Source organism: Balaenoptera borealis (assembly GCF_965194805.1).
Source record: "Balaenoptera borealis genome assembly, chromosome: 10".
Lineage (NCBI taxonomy): Eukaryota > Metazoa > Chordata > Mammalia > Artiodactyla > Balaenopteridae > Balaenoptera > Balaenoptera borealis.
The window spans coordinates 35,168,557-35,189,940 of NC_138874.1; the positions used below are offsets into that span (position 1 = coordinate 35,168,557).

The 21,384-nt window shown below is 43.2% G+C and overlaps 1 long non-coding RNA gene across 1 annotated transcript in view; it reads right to left on the bottom strand.

Annotated features, from left to right (window-relative positions):
* Positions 1 to 207: 207 nt before the first annotated feature.
* The window catches only part of LOC309635595, an 828,636-nt gene continuing 807,459 nt past the window's right edge, over positions 208 to 21,384 (bottom strand). The window contains exons 3-4 of the long non-coding RNA XR_014248925.1: positions 3,142 to 3,217; positions 208 to 748 (exon numbers count right to left, since the gene is read on the bottom strand). This is a non-coding gene — a long non-coding RNA (uncharacterized lncRNA). The remainder of the gene's footprint in view (positions 749 to 3,141; positions 3,218 to 21,384) is intronic.

Here is a 21,384-nt window from a genome sequence, read left to right on the forward strand (position 1 = left end):
CGCTCTTTGCCTGCAGTGTGTCCTGTCCCCTTTGAGATTTCCAACCTCTGCATTAAGGGTGTTGTCCTGATTAACCTGTGGTTCCTTTTCTTCTCTTCATCTTGTCACAATCATATGAGGTCAGGCATGTTTGAGTGGGTTGCTGCTCTGTGTTCCGGTGAGTGACAACACTTGGTGGTATCATATTAATACTATAGTATATCATATGTCTAATCTATGGGGGTCACCACTGCCTGGGTCCCCCTGGACAGAGGTCAGGTGAGCACAGACTAGTCCCCCCTAAGAATGGTCTCCCACGTGCTCTGTGAGGGTACCGTGATGGCCCCTAAGGTAGGGGACTGTGTCTGGGCCTCCGACATTTGTGATGAAGGGGAGTCGAAATGGAATCTCAATTAACAAGACATTATTTTAAGAATTTATTTTAAGTGAAATAAAACACACGTCACATACCCTTTACCATCATCACCATTTTAAGTGCACGTTTCTGAGGCCTCAGATATATTCACTTTCTCGTGGAGCCATCACCACCATCCCTAGAACTTTTCATCTTGCAAAACCAAAATTCCACAACCATGAAAGTCTCATTCCCCATTCCCTCCCACTGCCCCTGGCACCGATATCCACTTCAGTCCCTGAGTTGTCGACTCCAGGGCACCCACTGGAGTGGAATCCTGCAGTGTTTGCTGACGGGTCATTTTGGAAGAGCTGACTTTCAATCTGAAGCTCTGCCTGTTTGCATCTGAAGAATCTGCATTTAAGGAGAGGGTGTATGAGGAAGGGGGTGTATGCGGGACAAAGGTGTCCGGGGTGCAGGTGAGCCAGGACCTGACCAGCTGCCTTTTGGGTCCTCTGGTCCCATCTCTTGGTCTGTGCCTCATCTGCATCATCACTGTCCCCGCTGGCACCGCTGGGGTGTTGTCTGAGTGAGAGTCCCCTGGTGCCCCTGCTCTCCTCCCCTCCTCCTGCTGGTTGGGGAGGGAACTGCTTGCTGTGTGGTCTCTACTCCTGAGGCATGAAGGACCCTGTAGCATGGACCTGCAGAGTGTGGGGTGTGGTCCCAAGAGCATGGGGCCCACATAGGACACGACATCGGGGCGTGACAAGTGCTAGGGCTACCTCATCACTGACAGGGAATGTTGCCCAGATCCTGCTCGAGAGGGCGTGGTGGGTGGCCTGGGACCCTAGAGGCCCCATTCCTATACTGGAGCTTGGAGAGTGCATCCCCATGGGCTCCAGATTCACCCCATATCTCAGCCATATCCCTCTGTCCTGTCTTTGAACTCAGGAAAACGAGCTCTCTTGTCCACAACATAGGCCTGGTCCTGTTGATATTAGGATTCTTTAAGTTAGGCGTCCTGGGATAGCAGCTCTTTTTAGGCCTGAGAAGGAACAACTCCGGAGTGTACAACAATTTCAGATGAAACTAATATTCAATGACTATCCCTAACTACTCGGTTGTTGACTTCTATTAGTCATTATTCTCCTGGTTTTAACTCTGATGTGGGGATTACAGAGGAGTCAACATTTAAATCTTCATAATCTGTGTATTTGTAGCTTCAGTATCATTACTGACCCATAGTTTTTTATGGTTTGGGAAGAGTTATTGATTTCATGTATCATGTAAAGGATTCACAATGATGATAGGGCAATTAAGATTACAATAATAGCTAGTAAATTGTTCACATTTTCTCTACCTGTGCATCTATTGTATGCATATGAGTTTAGATGTCAATATTAGTGAAATGATATAGAGGACAAGAGAACTTATTTTAAAAATCACTATTAATGTGTGATGAAGAAAATGTAAAAGTTCTACCATAATCGGTGATGTTGTATCTTGAGAGCCTAGATGAAATTGATATGCCTTAGTGATGTACAGGATTTTAGCCTATCATTTAACTTTGACAAAGCTACATCACTTTTTACTTTTATCTCATTTATTGAGGAAGACATAATTGTTATGGTGTTGGCTTGAAACTGGTTGAAAAGGACTTGAGTCCTTCCTTATTTTACATTTCCATAGGGAGGATCTTGAAACATAGGATATGGTGGAGGACATCCGTGTAACCATTCTAGGTTAGGAGTAGCAATTTCCACTGCTAAGACTTCTTGTTTAGACACAAATGCTTTTCAAAGTATGAAGATTATTAGCATTACTGCTGCTACTGAGATGAATGAGCCTAAAGACAAAATATTTCATGTTGTGTGTGCCTCAGGGTACTCAGACTAACGTAGTGACATCCCTGAGAGGCCACGAAAGTGCTGCAGGAAGTCATATTTACTACTACAAATATACTTGTGAAGTGAATTTTTGCTCATGCTGAGTTAACTGTATAACCTGAGAATAGTGGGAATCAGTGTAGGAAGCCTCCTATAATAGTGAAGACTGCTCCCATGGACATTAGGTCATGGAAGTGTGCTACTACATAGTATGTATCCTGGAGGACAATGTCTGGGGATGAGATGGCTAAGATGATTCCTGTCAAACCACCTACTGTAAAAAGAAAAACTAAAGCCTAAAACTCATAATATAGTGGGAGGTCATATAGTATTACCTCCGTGAACAGTTGCTAACCAGGGACTTCCCTGGTGACGCAGTGGTTAAGAATTCGCCTGCCAATGCAGGGGACACGGGGTCGAGCCCTTGTCTGGGAAGATTCCACATGCCGCGGAGCAAAAAGCCCGTGTGCCACAACTACTGAGCCTGCCCTCTAGAGCCCGCAAGCCACAACTACTGAAGCCCACGCGCCTAGAGGCCGTGCTCTGCAACAAGAGAAGCCACTGCAATGAAAGGGCCGCACACCGCAACGAAGAGTAGCTGCCGCTCACCGCAACCAGAGAAAGCCCATGCGCAGCAACCAAGACCCAACTCAGCCACAAAAAAAAAAGAAAAGAAAAACAAAAATTAAATAAAGAGTTGCTAATCAGCTAGATACTTTTACTCCTGTAGGGATAGAAGTAATTACGGTAGCTGATGCAAAGTATGCTCCTGAGTCCACAGCTATCCCTATGGTAAACATATGATGGGCCCACAAGAGAACTCCTAAAAAACCAGTGGACATGACTCATACTATTCCCAGATAGCTGAAAGGCAATTTTTGTCCTAAATAGTATGTAATGATATGTGAGTTTATAACAAACCCTGTTAGGCCATGAATACAGACTTCAGGGTGAGCAAAGTATCAACATAGGTGTTGGTATAGGATTCGGTCTCCTCCTGCAGGGTCAAAGAAAGTAGTGTTTAGATTTCTATCTCTTAGCAGCATGGCAATTCTGGCTGCTTGGACTGAGATTGGTAATTATAGTAATATGGCTATAGTTGGGGAAGATTAAACAAATAATGGTGTTTGGTATTGGGATATGACTGCTGGTTTTGTGTTAAAGACTATAGTAATAAAAGTAATAATACAAAGAATTGAGGAGACACCTGCTAAATGTAAGGAGAAAACAGTTAGGTCGACAGAGGCTCCTGCATGGGCCAGATTGCAGGCTAGAGCTGAATACACGGTTCCACTGGTACCAGAACCAGCTTCTACTATTGGTGATATGAGTAGGAGTAAGAATGATGGGGGAAGTAGTCAAAAGTTTATATGATTTATTGGGGGAAATGCTACTTCAGGTGTCTGAGTTATTAGTGGCCCAAGTCAGTTTTCAAAGCCTGCAATCATAACGGGTACAGCTATAAAGAAAATTATTACAAGTGCAGGGACTGTTATGACTACCTTACAGATTTGGGCATCTCCAAGTAGCGGTCCAGGTCAGCATAGCTCAGCCTCGATTAATATAATTAAGGTGCTGCCTGCTACTCCAGCTCAAGCACCAAATAGTAAATATAAAATGCCGATATCTTTGTGATTTGTTGAAAATAATCAGCAGTGTATGAACAGAGGTAAAATGACTGAGTTAGCATTAGACTGTAAATCTAAAGACAGAGATTGAGCCCTCTTTCTGGCAAACCCTGTGGTGAATCAACAAATTGAATTGTAACTTCAGAGAAGCAGCTTCAATTCTGCCAGTGATTTTCCTGCTTTTTTTTCTTCTTTTTTTCTTTCTCAAATGAAGGAGAAGTAGACTGAAGCCAGTTGACTAGAGGATTTGCCTGTTAACTAAAGTTTCCTGGGGTTAAAACTCATCAATCTCCTAAAGATTTGGCTTAAATACAGTGTTTGCTTTACATTCAATTGATGTAGAATAAAGTCTTGCAATCCTTATTTTTAGGAATTAAGTAAATTTCACTTGTTTAGGGTTTTGAAAGCTCTTGGTCTGAACTAACCTAAATTCCTAGTCCAGCACCGATAGAATGGGTGTTGTGTGTAGTAATCGTGTGGGTATTATGATTGGTAATGATAGGAAGGTTATTTCTTTGTATGTTCAAATTGTTTTGTGTTTGTGTTGTTTAATGAAGGGAATATAGTTAGTGATGTGGAGTGTGTTAGCTGCAAGTAGAAATATATGCTGAGGACTGCTATAATGGCTATTAGTGTTGGTAGAATGATGTTGTCGTTTTTGTTATCTCTTGGATAATTATTCATTTGGGTAGAAACCCTGATAGTGATGGGCGATGTCCTAATGATACTATAATGGTGAGGAAAATGATTGTGATGGGAGGTGTTTTATCTCATGTGTGTGATAATGATACTCTTGTAGTACATGATCTGGGCATAAATAAGAAGAAGGTAGTGTTGTTATGATATAAATTAGTATGTTTTGGATTGTTATAATCTGAATATACATTATAATAGCTGTTATTCATCCTATATGGGCAATTGATGAGGAGCGTGTAATATTTTCCAGGTGAGTATGGCGAAGTCTGCCTCAGCCTCCAGCTATGATTTATAATATCACTATGATTAATAGTATATTTAGGTTGATGGATGGTGACATGTGGTATAAAACTGATAGGGGTGCAATTTTGTCATGTTGATAGCATCAGGTCTGCTGTTCATGGGATGCCTTGTGTGACTTCAGGCACTCAGAAGTGAAATGGGGAAAGTCCTACTTTTGTGACAAGGGCGATTGTCATGAGGGTGGGTGCTGCTGGATTAAAGATTTTTGTTATTCATTGTGCTCTTTGACCAGAGTATATTAGATTAATGATAATAGCCATTATAAGTAGTATTGATGTGGTGGACTGTTTTAGGAAATATTTGTTGGATGCTTCTGTAGCTTATGGGTTCATGTTTTTTATTAGAATGGGGATACCATTAACCAGTGTGAGCTGGTTATACAATTACATTTCCTGAGAAAATGGTCAGTAGAATGATGGTAAAAACAATGAGAGTTTATTTGCACAGGAAGGATATACAAAAATATTTTGGGGGTATGGGCCTGAAGCTTACTTAGAGAACTTTACTATATAGCATGTGGTGTAATGTGGTAGGTAGCATGGAGAATGTAAAATTATTAGGAAGAATTCAATTCCAGGAATAAGAGCATTGAAACCTCTATGATTTACTCTATCAAAGTAACTCTTTTGTCAGACATATTTCTTAAATTTGTGGTGGGTTGCCTGGTATGATGACAAGTAGTGAAAACTCTCATATACATAGGGTTAATGTTAGTCGTAAAAAAAACTTTTTATAAGAGATGTATGCGTTGATCATATCAAAATTGTAGGTAGGAGGCTCAAATTCATAGAAAGGAGATTGTTAGATGTGTTTTAATGATGACTTGGGTTGTATATAATTCTGGCACCTAGGGATTGTCGAATGCTCCTAAAAATAGATTGCTGTGGAAATGTTTATTATAGGGAAATTGACATATTCTCTAGGAGGGACGGGGTGAATGGGCCTGCTACATTTTCTACATTGAAGACATATACAGGTTTTGATGCTACTTCTGTTAAATCAAGTGGGGCTTCATTGGATTTCTGCTACTGTGGAGATAATCAAATTCTGGGTAGGGGTCAGGAGAAAATTAGTCATAGGTGTTCTAGTGTAATAATTACTGTTGAAAGTGTAAATGATCCATTTATCAGTAAGACTGAGAAGAGAATAACTGCTACATTACTTCATATGAGATGATTGTCTGTGCTATTGTTCCTAGAGCTCCAGTGAGTGAGTATTTTGAATGTGAAGTTCATCCAGATCTGAGGATGGAATAAATGGCTAGGTGTGATATGGCTAATAGAAATAATATGCCTACCTTTATACTAATTAGTGGATAAGATATGGGAAGAGGAATTCATGTTGTGAGAGCCAGGGTTAAGGCCAGCATTGGGGCAATAATATATAAATTGATGATGTTGATGGATATAGTGGTTCCTTAATAAGGAATTTGAAAGCCTCAGCAATGGGTTGTAATCATCCATGGGGGCTGATGATTTTTGGTGCTTTCTGGATTTGTATATAGCCTAGGATTTTCCATTTAGTTAATATGAGGAATGCTATGGTGAATTAAATTGGGTAATTTGTGAAACAATGTTGATTATAAACACATTCTTAGGAAGAGGACTTGAACCAGTGCAGAAAAAGTTTCAGTTTTACATAATTACTGGGCTCTGCCAGCGTAACGAACCCTGTTCTACAGTAGGGTATGTATAAATTAATTGAATGTAGATTATATCATCATTTAGTTTGAAAATATTTTGTAAAGTAAGCCGTATTGCTCTTGTCCTTTCATACTGGAAGAAATCTGCAATAGACAGAAACCAACCAGGATGACTCCAGTCTGAACTCAGATCACGTGAGACTTTAATCGTTGAACAAACAGAACAATTAATAGCAGTTATACCATTGAAATGTCGTGATCCAGCATCAAGGTCATAAACCATATTGCCCATATGAACTCCAGAATACAATTACACTGTTATCCCTAGTAAAACTTGTTCCATTGATCAGTGTTTTAGAAGAACAGGTGATAAAGCATTTTGACTAGCTGGCCTAAATTTTAATCACTCAGAAGTGGTTTTATTCTCCAAAAAATAAATGGCGCGCGGGCTCAAGACACACCGGCTTCAGTAGTTGTGGCGTGCAGACTCAGTAGTTGTGGCCCACTGGCTTAGTTGTTCCGTGGCACGTGAGATCTTCCCGGGCCGGGGATCGAACCGGGTCCCCTGCATTGGCAGGCGAATTCTTAATCACTGCATCACCAGGGAAGTCCCCTTTTAATAAGTCCCCTTTTAAAGGGAGAATCGCAGTCTCCCTTTTAATATACCTTAAGCCCAAAGAATCCATGAAAAATGGTTACAGAAAATAAGACAATAAAATATTGTAAGGACTATAACAGAAGCATATAGTGCACAGTTCATATAGACACATCCCAAGCAGTTACAAAGTATATTAAAAGGGAGGCTGCAATTTTAAAAGAATAAGAAAAATTATACCCACAAACTCCCAATCTTTCCTGAAACGTTGCAATCTGAAACCCTATTGTAGGAAGCAGAAGATTCCAGGAGACATTGTACAAATGAAGGACTCGAAACCCTGTGGTTGGATAAGGAATTCTGGAAGGAAGGTATCCTCACCCAAGGAGAGAAGGTTCCTATACTTCTATAACATCACATCCCTGTACAATTCCCATTGATCTTGGTCCATGCTTTCTCACTCCTCTTGACAGAAATCTATGGCCACATCCTGGAATGTCAGCAGTCCCTGAAATTAAAAGTACACATGCCATGTGGCCACGGGAAGAGTTCATAATATGACCCAAGAAGAAAACAGCAAGTTAAGAGAAGGTTTTAATTTACAAGAGTGTCTTCAATTATCCACTAATATATATATATATATAAATATATATATATATATATATATATATATATATATTTTACAAAGTAACTTTCTCTACCTTATTTCTAACTACAAGAAAAGAGTATGGCATGTGATCCACAAAACCAGTATAGAGACTATACTTGTCTGGAAAAGAAATGATAAAATGATGGTTTCAACACAGGCATATGCATTTTTGAGTGTTTTATTTATATCAAACTGGATAAAATGTGTGTATTTCTCATAGAGAAAAGACCTGTCGAGGTAGAAATGTACCTTTCAACTATTCATGGGTACACAAGTACACTGGGGAGATTGTAAAAGGGCAGATTGTGATTCAGTAGGTCCGGTGGGCCTGAGTTCTATTTTTTTAACAAGCTCATTTTTAAGTAGTGATGCCACAGTCTCTGATTCATTAACCACAACTGTGAATATCAGAGACATAATTAGAAAGGTAAAAATTCATATTTAATTTTGAACTTAAAGTGTTTTATGGATTTTACACCTTTAATAGAATAGTGAGCACAGCAGCAACAATCATTTGTGAATATTTACTATAGACTGTGTATCTTTCTAACTTTTTGTGTAGGATTCCAGGAAAAAGGCCTGGGCTGCGGCCACAGTGGGCGTGGCCCCCAGGCCGGGCCGCCCCTCCAGGACCCCCGACGGGGCCCTGTGCTCCTGGCGGCTCCCTCCCCCGCCGCCCCGCTCCCTCCCGGAAGGCCTCGGGGCAGAGCGGTCCCACCCACTGCGCGCTGAACAGAGCCCGCGTTTCCTCAGAGCTGGAACTCCCGGCTCGGGCGGGGTCTCTTCCTTCCGCCTTCACGGAACTGCCCCAGAGCCCGAGGGGAGGGCGACCTCACTGAGGCTGCCGGCTCTGGAGGTGCCCCGGCGGCCGAAGCCGTGACAGTCGCGGGGACGGCGGGCCGGGTAAGTGGGCGCCGACCCTCCGCCTGGTCTGGTGCCCGGGCGGCAGCACAACACCAGCTTCTGAGGGGCAGGGGTTCGCTGCCGCCCGCCGCTGCTGTGCAGAAAGAGCGGCCTCCAGCGTCTGGTCCCCGGGAACTTCGGTCCCTCCTCCCGCCCCTGCCCTCGGCCTGGCTCGCGAGGCCTGGTGGGCGTGGGGAGGGGGTCGGCCTGAGCGTCCTGAGGGGAAACGGGGCAAGGGAGGCGCAGGGTCCGGCTGCAGCGTCAGCGCCCCTCCTCCCGACTGCGGGGAAAGCGGCTGAAAACTCCTCCCGAGGCGCGCAGGCCCCTTATTCAGCCGAGTCCCTCTGCGCTCCTTCCTCCCTGAGCTAAAGTACCGGGGGGAGGGGACAGGGCAGGGGACTGGCGCAGGTAATGGGGAACATCAAAAGGTGATTGTTAACTAAGGAAAACCAGCTCTCCCAAGGTGAGGAATGCAGCGCTTTTCTTTGCCTGGGCTCACTCACTGAAATCCTTCCTTTGATATGCACCTCAGCTCTCTGGGGCCTGCATTCCGTATTTGCATATCCTGAGTGCCTGAGGGCCCGCCGGCTCACATTGGAGGGCTGCAAGTGCTGAAGACTGTGACATCCTTTGTTTACTGATAGGGCAAGAAATATTCCATTTCCCACCGGCTTGAGGGGCAGACAGTGAAAAAAAGTCGGAGAATCTCACTCGGCCTGTACTTTGGTTTACATATAGACAATATTTATACTTAACTGTGCTAATAGAGGTTCTCAAGTCCAATCAACTTGTACTACTGCCCTCTATGTATCAATTTCATCAATATCATAAGATAAATGCCTATAGAATTGACTTAATCCATTTAAATAGGATAATGATTTTTAAAGGAAACATAATAGAAATATAACAACAAAACCTTTACCACTAAAGGCTGGGTCTGGAACAACCTAAATAAATGTTCCATTGTTAAAATACTGAAAGATGTAGTCAATAGAAATATCAACAAAAATGACAAATAATAAGGGTAGCAGAATGTTGAAATGTTCTATCTTTATCATTAAAGTGGCAGAAAATCATTTATTAGTAGACACTGGGGGCAGAAGATGCCTGATTTTATACCTTTGTCATATTTGTGCAGTTGTTTCAACAAGTAACTTAAAGACAAAATGGAAAAACAAGGAGGTTTGTGCCTGAGATCATGTTGATGTGAAACCAGGGATGGCCACCTTGTGCCAGGTGAGTTAAGTTTACCTGGCAGGTAGACCGCAGAGCTCCTGGGAAGCAAGGGTTGGAATTTTTCTGCTGGGTGCCCCTTAGGTTCTGTGACTTGACTGACTGACTGTGAGTCATGTTTCGGGAAAGACCTGATCACAGGAAAAGGGTGGGAATAGAGTGCTTTGGGGAGCAGCTAACAACATTCATCACAGCTCACGGCCTGAATGAAGTTTAAAGAAACAGGAAAACAAATGCTTCTTATGGAATCAGAGAATGTGAGGGCTGGACAATCCCAGAAAATGAGGAACACCCATCCCATTTTCCAGATGACAAAACAGAGGTCCAGCAAGGTGAAATCCCTCACCCAAGTTGCACCCGTCTCTCCTCCCCACTACGTGGTTCATGAAAGCAGGACTCTTCCTGTCTTCATCACTGCTGAACCCCAAAAAGGGCCAGGCATCTAGGAGCTGCTCCAAAAATTTGGGTTGACTGTAGGAACAATGCTATTTCTTTCTTTCTCACTCTTATTCAGGATTGTGCCAAGAACTCCCCAGGTTGCAATGTAATTCGATAAATGTAAATATTAATTGAGTTTTGCTGTGATGAGGACTTAGGCTTTGAAGGTAACAGACTTGGTTCAGATCTTGGTTCTGCCACTCCATAGCTGTTTGGCTTTGGGAAAATTACTAAACCTCTCTGAGACTATTTCCTCCTGTGTAAAGTGGGCATAAATCTATCTGAGCCAGCAGAGCACCTGCATGAGAGATGTGCACTAAATATTGGTCTTTCTCACTCTCCTACGCCATCTCTCTGTTCTTCCCAGAGAAGCTGTACAGAAGGGTATAGTACCTTTTTAAAATAGTTAACTAATTAATTAATTAATGTGTTTTTGGCTGCGTTGGGTCTTCGTTGCTATGCACAGGCTTTCTCTAGTTGCGGCAAGCGGGGGCTACTCTTTGTTGCGGTGCGCGGGCTTCTCATTGCGGTGGCTTCTCTTGCTGCGCTTGTTGTGGAGCACCGGTTCTAGGCACGCGGGCTTCAGTAGTTGTGGTCTGCAGGCTCAGTAGTTGTGGCCCATGGGCTTAGCTACTCCGCGGCATGTGGGATCTTCCCTGACCAGGGCTCGAACCCATGTCCCCTGCCTTGGCAGGCAGATTCTTAACCACTGCGCCACCAGGGAAGTCCGATATAGTACTTTTTAAAGAGGGGTTTGAATTTATTTCAGATTGTGTACATTTTTCTTGTAGAAAAGATTATTCCACTATAGAAACATAAACACGCAAAACCACTCCAAATGCAGTATTCTATGGTTTAGATATTATCAGTCACATTTTATAAGTAATTGGGCAAATGCCAAAGCACTAGGTACTGGGGCGTAAGAAGACTCAAATCTGGGGTGACCCCACCCCAATTTCAAGAGCAGGGTGTGCTTTTCAAATCCATGTTTCATCTGTTCTTTGTTTCTCATCCATCCTCTGTGTCTGCCTTTCTCAAGAAGGCTCAGATCCTCGGCTTTCACACCCTGCCGGCTGGCTGTGCCCCAGCTCCCGGCCTGAAACCTCTGCGTGCCTGGGTGTGCCTGCTCCCCCTGTGCATCACCAGCTTTGCCAGGGAGCTGCTGTATCGTGCACTGCTTGCTGTACCCAGAGTACCTGGACCCTTCTGGTACATGAAGTGCACCCTCCTCACCATGTGTGCAGCCCATCCCCTTACCTTATATCCTGCCTGTAAGCCAGGCTTGGGGGTGACTACAGTGTGCATTCAGCTGTGTGAGGTGCTGGGATCAAAGTGAAGTTCCCAACTTTTGAAGTGGCAGGCTTGAGGGGCACACAGTGATTTAAAGTCGGGTCACCTGACTTAAAGGGGGGACTGATTGATTTAAAGCCAAGGCAGCTGACTTAAAGCCTGCGTCCCTCAGCTGCAGGACGAGACCAACTTTGGCGGTGCACGGGTTCGCTCCAAGCCAGCACTGCTGTTCAGGAAGAGATTCCAGTAGCGCCTTAGTGCAGGGGGACTTGGTCCGTTGTCTTGGCCCTGCCCTCAGAGGGGGGCCACCTGCTCTTCTGGAGGATCAGGGAGGGGGAAGTGCAGAGTCCCGGCTGGAGTTGCGGCACCGCTTGTCTGATGGCAGGGAAAGGGGGACAGGGCTGTGTGGTGTCCTGGGGCTGGACTCACCAGGTCGACTCAGCCTCTCAGCCTCCTAACCTCCCCCCCCCCCACACACTCCACAAGAGTTTCCAATAATATGTAATTGCGCCTTAGGTTCTCGGTCTTCAAACTCATCCCCAGGCTCCCAGGTCCCTTGATTCAGCCAATTCCTCTGTGCTCTTTCTTCTATTAGATACAGTCCCAGAGGGAGGGGCTGGGGGATGGGACTGGAGGGATGCCGGCAGCACTGGCCTCAGCTGACTAAAGAGATCCGGGGCCTGCGCTATCACACATGTGCGAGGACCCTTAAGGCGGAATCGAGGGGGCCAGTTAGAGGCAGTCCTTGCTGCCTCAAGTGAGTATGGATCACCGTTGGGTGGGGAGCACGCTGACCCCTGAGAAGTACTGTTAGGAGGATGTGTTCCTCCCTCGGCTTCAAGGACGTGGGTGGGCTTCAGGGCTCCAGTTCCCCTCCAGGCCTCCAGGTCCGACTGCACCGCAGCGGCCTTGCAGACCCGCCTTCCTGTCCCAGAACTTGCCAGGCTCCAGGAAGAATCCAGACAGCAGAGATGGTGCCTGAGGGCTCCAGCTTGAAAAGTGCTGTCCCTGGGGACCCAACAGTGGAGGGAGGAAGGGTGAAGGGAGTGGGGGTGTGGGGTCGGGAGGGGTGGCTGCCCTGGGAGACGTTGAGAGAGAAATATCGCCCCCCACACCCCCTGCCCCTGCAACTGACCCATTGATGCCATAGGATCTCAGGGCCTTTTAGTCAGAGATGCCTCTGCTTCTTTACTCCTGTGTTCAAAACTATGCAAAACCAACTCTTCATCCTCTTGCTGCCTTGCCAGGACTTTTAAAGCACTGTTCTTTTGAAGCACTCGTTCCCTAAACTGCAGTTTGGCGCTGTCCCAGCTATGTAAAAGTGTTCTCCTTAAACTGAGACTAAATCCTACTCTTTTGGAAAAACGGCCTTCACTTCACTGGAGATCGTCTTTTCTGCCCATTCCTTCCTTCTACTGCCCTCTTAAGAACCCCTGTGCTCAAAGAGCTTGGTGATTTATTTTTTGCTTGATGTCAAAAAGAAACCTTCCCCATGCACCCCAAAAAGCTTTCCTGGAACATAGGTGTTTCACAACCATGACAGTGTTTTGCAGTTAGTATACACTGGGTAGAGTGCCTAGCAATCCCTCCAAGAGCCAGAGGTGAGCAGACCTTTACTTATTTGATTGGATGCCCTTCAAGTTTAGGAAGGTCCCATTCTTATGACCCAGCAGGTAAGACAGAGCCCTGGATGGCTGTGGCTGTGATTAGATAACTTCTGATGATTTTATTTCCCTTACTGAGCTGCTGCTTCTAGGTTAAATTCGTTTTATTACCTGTCCATTTTTAAAGAAAGGCTGACAAAGTCACTGTAATAGGTCAGGAGTCTGAACTCAGGGTTGGTCAAAGGTACTCACAGGGAGGAAGGTGGATAAAAATAGGTGGGTAAAATAGGAGGGTTGGCAAGTACAGCCAGGACACCCGTGTTCATCATGCATACTAATAAAGGCCAGAATCTCCTCATTTATCTCTGGTGGGAAGTTCTGATGGTTTAACAGGATCAAACTCAAATCATATTCAAACTAGGGGATTTCCCTGAGCATAAAAGGAAGTATCCGTCCCTAGCAGGAGTCGCTGCAGAGGAATAAAGACGTAGATGTAGAGAACGGACCTGAGGACACAGGGAGCGGGAAGGGTAAGCTGGGATGAAGTGAGAGAGTGGCGTGGACATATATACACTACCAAAGGTGAAATAGATAGCTATTGGGAAGCAGCTGCATATAGCACAGGGACATCAGCTCAGTGCTTTGTGACCACCTAGAGGGGTGGGATAGGGAAGGTGGGAGGGAGACACAAGAGGGAGAGGATATGGGGATATATGTATACGAATAGTTGATTCACTTTGTTATACAGCAGAAGCTAACACAACAAGGTAAAGCAATTATACTCCAATAAAGATGTTAACGACAACAACAACAACAAAAAAACCCAAAATCTAAGTCAATCAAGCCAACGGAGACAATGTAAGTGTTTACAGTTCAAGAAATCCACAAGGGAATCCTTTATTCTGTAGGCAATGAATGGTCCATTCGAAAAGGAAAAAAACTGTCTAAAATGTTGTCTTTCCATTTATTGTTCAGAACATCATTTTTATACCTCTGCTTTTCTTACTATTCAAAGCCAAGTCACGTGAGTTACAGGGAAGCAGCTGATGGATTTAAAGTTGGGTCACTTGATTTAAAAACCAGTGGCAGTTGATTGATTTAAATCCCGGTCATATGACATGAGGAGGGGGTGCTAAAAACTGCTTTTTCATCTCTGGCTCAGAATATCAGATTTACCTTGGTTTTTCTTATGATTTAGAAAACTTGAGCTGTCTCTCCTTGGAATCATCAGGAGAAAAATACAGTATTTCAGGTTCATTCTTGAAACCAACTTCTCACGGTTAAGGTGTATTGGCTAAAAGATCTTCCTTCTTCAAGAGATTCCAAACCTCTGTAAGACACTTCATTGTAATTGGAGAAAAAAGAAGAATGAATTCAGGCCAGCAGCTGCAGGAGGCCAAGGCAGCCCCCAGGACTAGGGAAGGAGGAGGAGGAAGGGCTGAGAGTTGCCATTAGAGCAGACAACCTCCAGAGGGCGCTGAAGCACCGGCAGAGCCCACCTGCCACTCCCAGTTTGGCACTCCAGGGTCAGATTTGGGTTTGGAGATGGGGTTGCTGTAACCCCAAGGAGGTGAGCAGAGAGGAGGAGTTGATTACCGGTCTCCTCTGACTCTCTGACCCAAATTGCCTGGCTTCACAGGGGGGACAGGGTTTTGCTTTCAGCAAACTGATGGGGCACTTCCAGGCTGGTCGGGTTGCCCAGTGGCCCGACAGCCTGACAGGCTGACTGCGGTGTGACCGCCCTTTGTTTCTCCAGAATCTGTGCATCAGGAGGTGCATGGGTGCGGGAGCCCATCCACCGCCCCTCCCCCCAAGGGGGATGGCACCTTCCCTGGCTGTACCCTATGATCACCAGGTACTTGAAATGAATGCAAGTTTTTTGACTTCAAGGAAAAGCTCGCATAACCGTTTCTTCCTCATAATGTGTGGGATTTACTATAATGGAAGGACATTAGAAAGAACAGGTAGAAAACTCACCTGTTGGTCTCCATGTAGGAGTTTATTTTGCATGAATCCCTCCTACGTGAGTAGATAGCAGAGGTTGATTTTTGTTCCCGTGTGTGTAGTTGTGGCAGAGGATGTAGGTATGGTGATTTGAAGCCCTCAAAGAAATATTCTCAGAACTCTCAAGATTTCTCTTGATCGGAACCGAAAGAGACCTGGAAAAGGAGGAAAAGAAAAGGAGGAGGGAGAACGAATGACTGTTTCTCAGTAAATTCACCTTCCTGGTTGATTGTTCTGTCTTCTCATTTCTTTTAACTTCTATGTATGTCTAATGGAATAATGTAGAAAAGCTGATTTTTATGCTTTAAAAGATTTTACATCACAAAGAAACTAGAAGTGGCTAACAGAACTTATTCAAATCAATTTTGCATAGAGACTTTGATATTAAATTTGGATACTAAAATGGGTTTATCCCAATTTTCTCTTTCTTTTTGAGCGAATATTTGTAACATATTTTTGTAGATAATAATTTATCCTAGATATACAAAATTGTGAGAATGGGTACCATTTTTTACCACTTAAATGATTTCTTTTAAATGAATAGATTGTACACTTTAAATGCCAATGTTGTGTCTTACGTGTTGTTTTTTAATTCCTTGCTTTCCAAAACTTGTGTTTATTTAATTGATTTCTATCTAATAATCTGTGTCCCCCCTTTATTGTTTCTTACTTTATATTTTATTGATCTATAGTTAATTTACATTATTATATTAGTTTCAGAGGTACAGCATAGTGATTCATAAATGTTTAGGTTCTTCTCCATTTATAGTTATTATAAAAGAGTGGCTATATTCCCCATGCTATACAGTACATCACTGTAGATTATTGATTTTATACATAGTGGATTGTACCTCAAAATCTCCTACCACTATTTTGCTCCTCCACCCTATCTCTCCCTGCTGGTAACCACTAGTCTGTTCTTTAATCTGTGAGTCTGTTTTTTTGTTGTTATTGTATTCAATTTTTTAGATGCCACGTGTAAGTGATAACATACCATGCTTGTTTTCTCATACCATACCATGCTTTTTTTCTCATAACATGCCATGCTTGTTTTCTCTGCGGCTTATTTTACTAAGCATAATACCCTCCAAATCCATCCATGTTCTTGCAAATGGCAAAATTTCATTTTTTGCTGAAGTCATCATAAAAAATCTTTTTTATCCACTAAGCTATTGATGAACACTTAGTTTGACTCTATATCTTGGCTATGGCAAATAACACTGTTATGAACATTGGTGTGCAGTTATTTTTTTTGAAATAGTGTTTTTGTTTTCTTCTGATATACCCAACAGTGAAATTGCTGGATATTATGGTAGTTCTATTTTTAGTTTTTTGTGGAACCTCCATTCTGCTTTCCACAGTAGCTGCACTACTTCACATTCACATCAAGAGTGTACAAGAGTTTCCCTTTCTCCACATCCTCACTAACCTTTGTTATTTGTGATCTTTTGGATGACAGCCATTCTGACAAGACTGAGGTGATATATCTCACAGTTTTGATTTGCATTTTACTGCCGATTAGCTATGTTTAGCATCTTTGTGAGTTCTGGCTGTCTATATGTAGTTTTTCCTTGGAAAAAATGTCTATTTAGGGCTTCTCATTTTTTAAAAAAAGATTTTGGGTGTTTTTTTGATATTGAGTTGTATGTGCTGTTTCTGTAGTTTAGGTATGAGCCCTTGCTTGGTCATCTTTTTTGATGTTAACCTCTTATCATGTGCAAATATTGTCTCTCCCTCAGCAGGTTGTCTTTTCATTTTGTCTTTGGTTTCCTTTGCTGTGCAAAATCTTTTAAGTTTAGTGAAGTCCCATTTGTTTATTTTTGCTTTTATTTCATTTGCCTTAGTAGACTGAACCTAAAACTGTTGCTATCATTTATGTTGAAGAATGTTCTATATTTTCCTCTAGGGGTTTTATGGTTTCTGGTCCTACATTTAGGCCTTTATTCAGTTTTGCATTTATTTTATATATGGTGTGCTAAAATAATCTAATTTTATTCTTTTCCATGTAGCTGACCAGTTTTCCCAGTACCACTTATTGAAGAGACAGTTTTTTCTCCATATTGCCTGCTTTGTCATAAATCAATTAAATATAAGTGGGTGGGCTTACTTCTGGGGTCTCTATTCTATTCCAGTGATCTTTGTGTCTGTTTTTGCTCTGGTCCCTTTCTCTTTGATTACTGTCGCTTTGCAGTATAGTCTGAAGTCAAGGTGCGTGATGCCTCCAGCTGTGTTCTTTCTCAAGATTGTTTGGCTATTTGGGGTCTTTGTGTTTCTATACAAATTTTAAAATTACTTTTTCAAGTTCTGTGAAAATGCTTTGGTATTCTGATAGGGATTGCATTAAATCTGTAGATTGTCTTTGGTAGTATGGTTATTTTAACAGTATTAATTCTTCCAGTCGATGCACATGCTATATTTTTCCATCTTTTTGTGTTGTCTTCAACTTCTTTCACCAATGGCTGATAGATTTCTGAGCACATGTCTTTTACCTGCTTAGGTGTGTTTATTCCTAGGTATCTTATTCTTTTTGATGTCATTGCATATGGTATAGTTTTCTTAATTTTCCTTTCTGACAGCTTTGAGTTTTGTTTTTTCTTCTTTTTCTAATTCCTTCAGGTGTAATGTTAGGTTGTTTATTTGATATTTTTCTTGATTCCTAAGAATAAGCTTGTATCACTATAACTTCCCCCTGTGAACTGCGTTGGCTGTGTCCCATAGATTTTGGATCATTTTGTGTTCATTTTCATTTGTCTTGGGTATTTTTAGAATCCCTCTTTAATTTCTTCAGTGTTCCTTTCTTCCCCTTTTATTCCCTTCATCTGTGATGTGAGGACTATCTTTAATATTATGTTTGGATTTCTTTCAGTTTTGTTTATGTGTGTGTGTGTGTGTGTGTGTGTGTGTGTGTGTGTGTGATTATTTAAGTTGCTGAGCTCTTAATTTCACATGGACACTAACAACCCTGCATTGTTACTCTGCTCCCCCACAGTTACTGAATTTGACCTTATATTTTACATCTACTTGTTTTGTGTGTCCCTTAACTTCTTATTGTGAATATAGATGATTTTATTACTGTTTTTTTTTTCATCCTTCCTATTAGCTGTGTCCATGGTTGATTTACTACCTTTGTTGAATATTTGCCTTAACCAATGAGGTTTTTCATTTAGTAGGTTTCCTTTCCTAATTTTTATGTTTCAATCGTGACCTTTTCTTTTTCACTTAGAAAAGCCCCTTTAAGATTTCTCATAAAGCTGGTTTGGCGATGTTGAGCTCTTTTAGTTTTGCTTCTCTGTAAAACTTTAGATCTCACCATCAAATCTGAAGGAGAGCCTTGCTGGGTAGAGTATTTTTGCTTATAGGCTTTTCCCTTTCATGACTTTAAATATACCATGCCACTCCCTTCTGGCATGCAGAGGTTATCCTGAAAAGTCAGCAGATAACTTTATGCAATTTCCCATGTTTGTAACTTGTTGCTTTTCCTTTGCTCCTTTTAATAGTGTCTTTTTATCTTTATTTTTTTTTCCATTTTAATTACAATGAGTCTTGGTGTGGTCCTCTTTGGGTTGATCCTGTTTTGGCCTTACTGTGTTTATTGGACTTGGATGTCTGTTTTCTTTCCCAGGTTAGGGAAGTTTTCAACTCTTATGTCTTCAGGTATGTTCTACACTGCTTTGTCTTTCCTTTTTTGCTTCTGGGACCAGTATAATGCAAATATTAGTACACTTGATGTTGTTTCACAAGTCTGTTCAACTTTCCTCATTTCATTTTAATCTATTGTTTTACCGTTCATCTTCAGTGATTGCCAGTACTCTGTCCTTCAGTTTTCTGATTCATTCCTCTGTATCATTTAGTCTACAGTAGTTTCCTTTAATGTATTTTTCATTTTGGTTATTGTATTCCTCATCTCTGTTTTGTTGTTCTTTAATGGTCTAACTCTTTTTAAAAAAAAATTCTAACTTCTTGCTCTGGTCGTCCATTCTTCTCCTGAGTTCTTTGATCATCTTTACAGTCATTACCTTGAACCCTTTGTTGAGGAGATTGGCTATCTCCACTTCACTTAGATCTTCTTCTGAATTCTTATCTTGGTCCTTCATTTGGATCGTGTTTCTGTGTCACCTCATTTTTCTTAACTTCCTGTTTTTATTGCTATGTGTGTAGTAGGTTCGTTACATTTCCTGACCTTGGGGAAGTGGCCTTTTGTAGGAGCTGTCCTATGGGTCCCAGCAGCCCCCTCTCCCCTGGTCACTAGAGCTATATATTCTAGGTGTACCCCCTATGTGGGCTGCTTGGGCTCTTCTGCTGTGGCGGGCTGACTACTGTGGGTAGTCTGGTAGGCTTGGCTGCCCCCAGACTGCTTGTTTGCCAGGCTCTGCCTTGTATGGAGGCTGTCTGTGCTGCTTGGTGAGACTAAATCATAAGGCAGCTGGCTGCACAACTCTGGGGGACACCAAATCTGGTGCTGGTTCACTTATGGGTAGAATTGCAGTCCAGGTGATATCAGGGCTAGTGCCCAGTCACTGGTTCTGGGGCTATGCTGGCTACTGGGAGGAAGAGACAGGTTCTGCGTTCTGGCTGCAGGGCCCAGGAGCCACAGAGTTGGTGTTGGATCACTGTTCCTGACACAGCTCTCTGCAGGGCCGGGGGTATCCCTAATCTTGTGTTGGCATTCTGATGGGCAGGGTCAGGACCCAGCTGAGTCCATGGCTGCTTCTGGCCTGCAATTAAGTGGCCTGGTTACACAGGCTGCTGGGCTGTGGTATTCCTGGAGCTGGTGTGTGCCTGTTGGTGTATGAGGCTGATCCCACTGCTAAAGCAGGTTTGCTGTTGGGTAGGTCCAAGCTCCATCCAGTCCCTGTGCAGTTACCACCTGCCGATGGTGAGGCTGACTCCAAGGCCAGAGCAGGCTCACTTGTCAGAGGGGCCAGGGACTCTGGGGCTGGTGCCTGTCCACTGAGGTGTGGAGGCTGGTCCTGGGGCTTTTGGTGGCTGGACCCATGTCCAGGGGCAGCTGTGCACTGAGAGGATCTGAAGGCAGCCTGTTTGCTGGTGGATGGGGCTATGCCCCTGCTCAGTTAGTTGCTTGGCCTGCAGCATCCTAGTACTTGCGTCTGTAGTCTGGTGGAAATGGGTGGGGCTCGGTCCTGAGGCTGATAAGCTACAGGGAGGATTCTGAAATTATGCTTGCTGGTACCAGCGTCCACGAGGTAGAAGGAGCTCCCCCGAATGGCTGCTGCCAGTGTCTCTGTCCCTGAGGCTGTGCTGTAGTTGCCTCTTGCCTCTCTGGGAGACTCTCCAAGATCAGGAGGTAGGTGTGACCCGGGATCCTTTCAAATGACTGCTTCTGTTCTGATTCTCAGATCATGTGGGATTTTGTGAGCATCTTTTAAGAGTGGAATCTCTATTTCCCACATCCCTCTGGCTCTCTGGAAAATAAGCACTACTGGTCTTCAAAGCCCAACTTTCTAGGAGCTCTTCTTTCCACAACAGGATCCCTGGGCTTGGGAGCCTGATGTTGGCTTCATACCCCTTGCTACCTGGGAGCACCTCTGAAATTGTAATTATCCTCCCATTTGTGGGCCACCCACTTGGTGGTATGGGTCTTGACTCTATTGAGATTTTGCCCTTCCTTTCTGTCTTGTCGAGGTGCCTTCCTTATATCTTTAGCTGTAAAACATCTTTTATGGTAGGTCCCGGCCTTTTTCATCAATTGCTGTTCTGTAAACAGTTGTGACTTTGGTGTGCCCATGAGAGGCATCAAGCTCTGGGTCTTTGAATGCTACCATGTTGGACAATCTCTCTACTTCATTCCTAAATCATATTATTTAAGTTTTCTTAGTATCTTATTTGATTAGCGACAGTTTGAAATTTATTATCACTCATGTTTACTTCGCCTGTCTAAAAAAATTGAATAGTGCATTCATTCAGTTTGAAATGAAGGTAGTGACCTGTGAATTTCCATACCTCAAAAATCAAGGATAGGACAAAAGCCTTTTCTACTTGTGTTACCCTCAAACTCTGCACCCCACCCCAGCCTGGGGATTAACCTCTTGCACCCATGCTCACCTTCTGTTTTCGGACCGTTAACCATCATTGCATCTGTATGTGTGTTGACAAAGTGAACTCTAGTCTTTGCAGTTTTTGTGTTTTGTTTTTTGGTTTAGGGAACAGTCCTACTATGA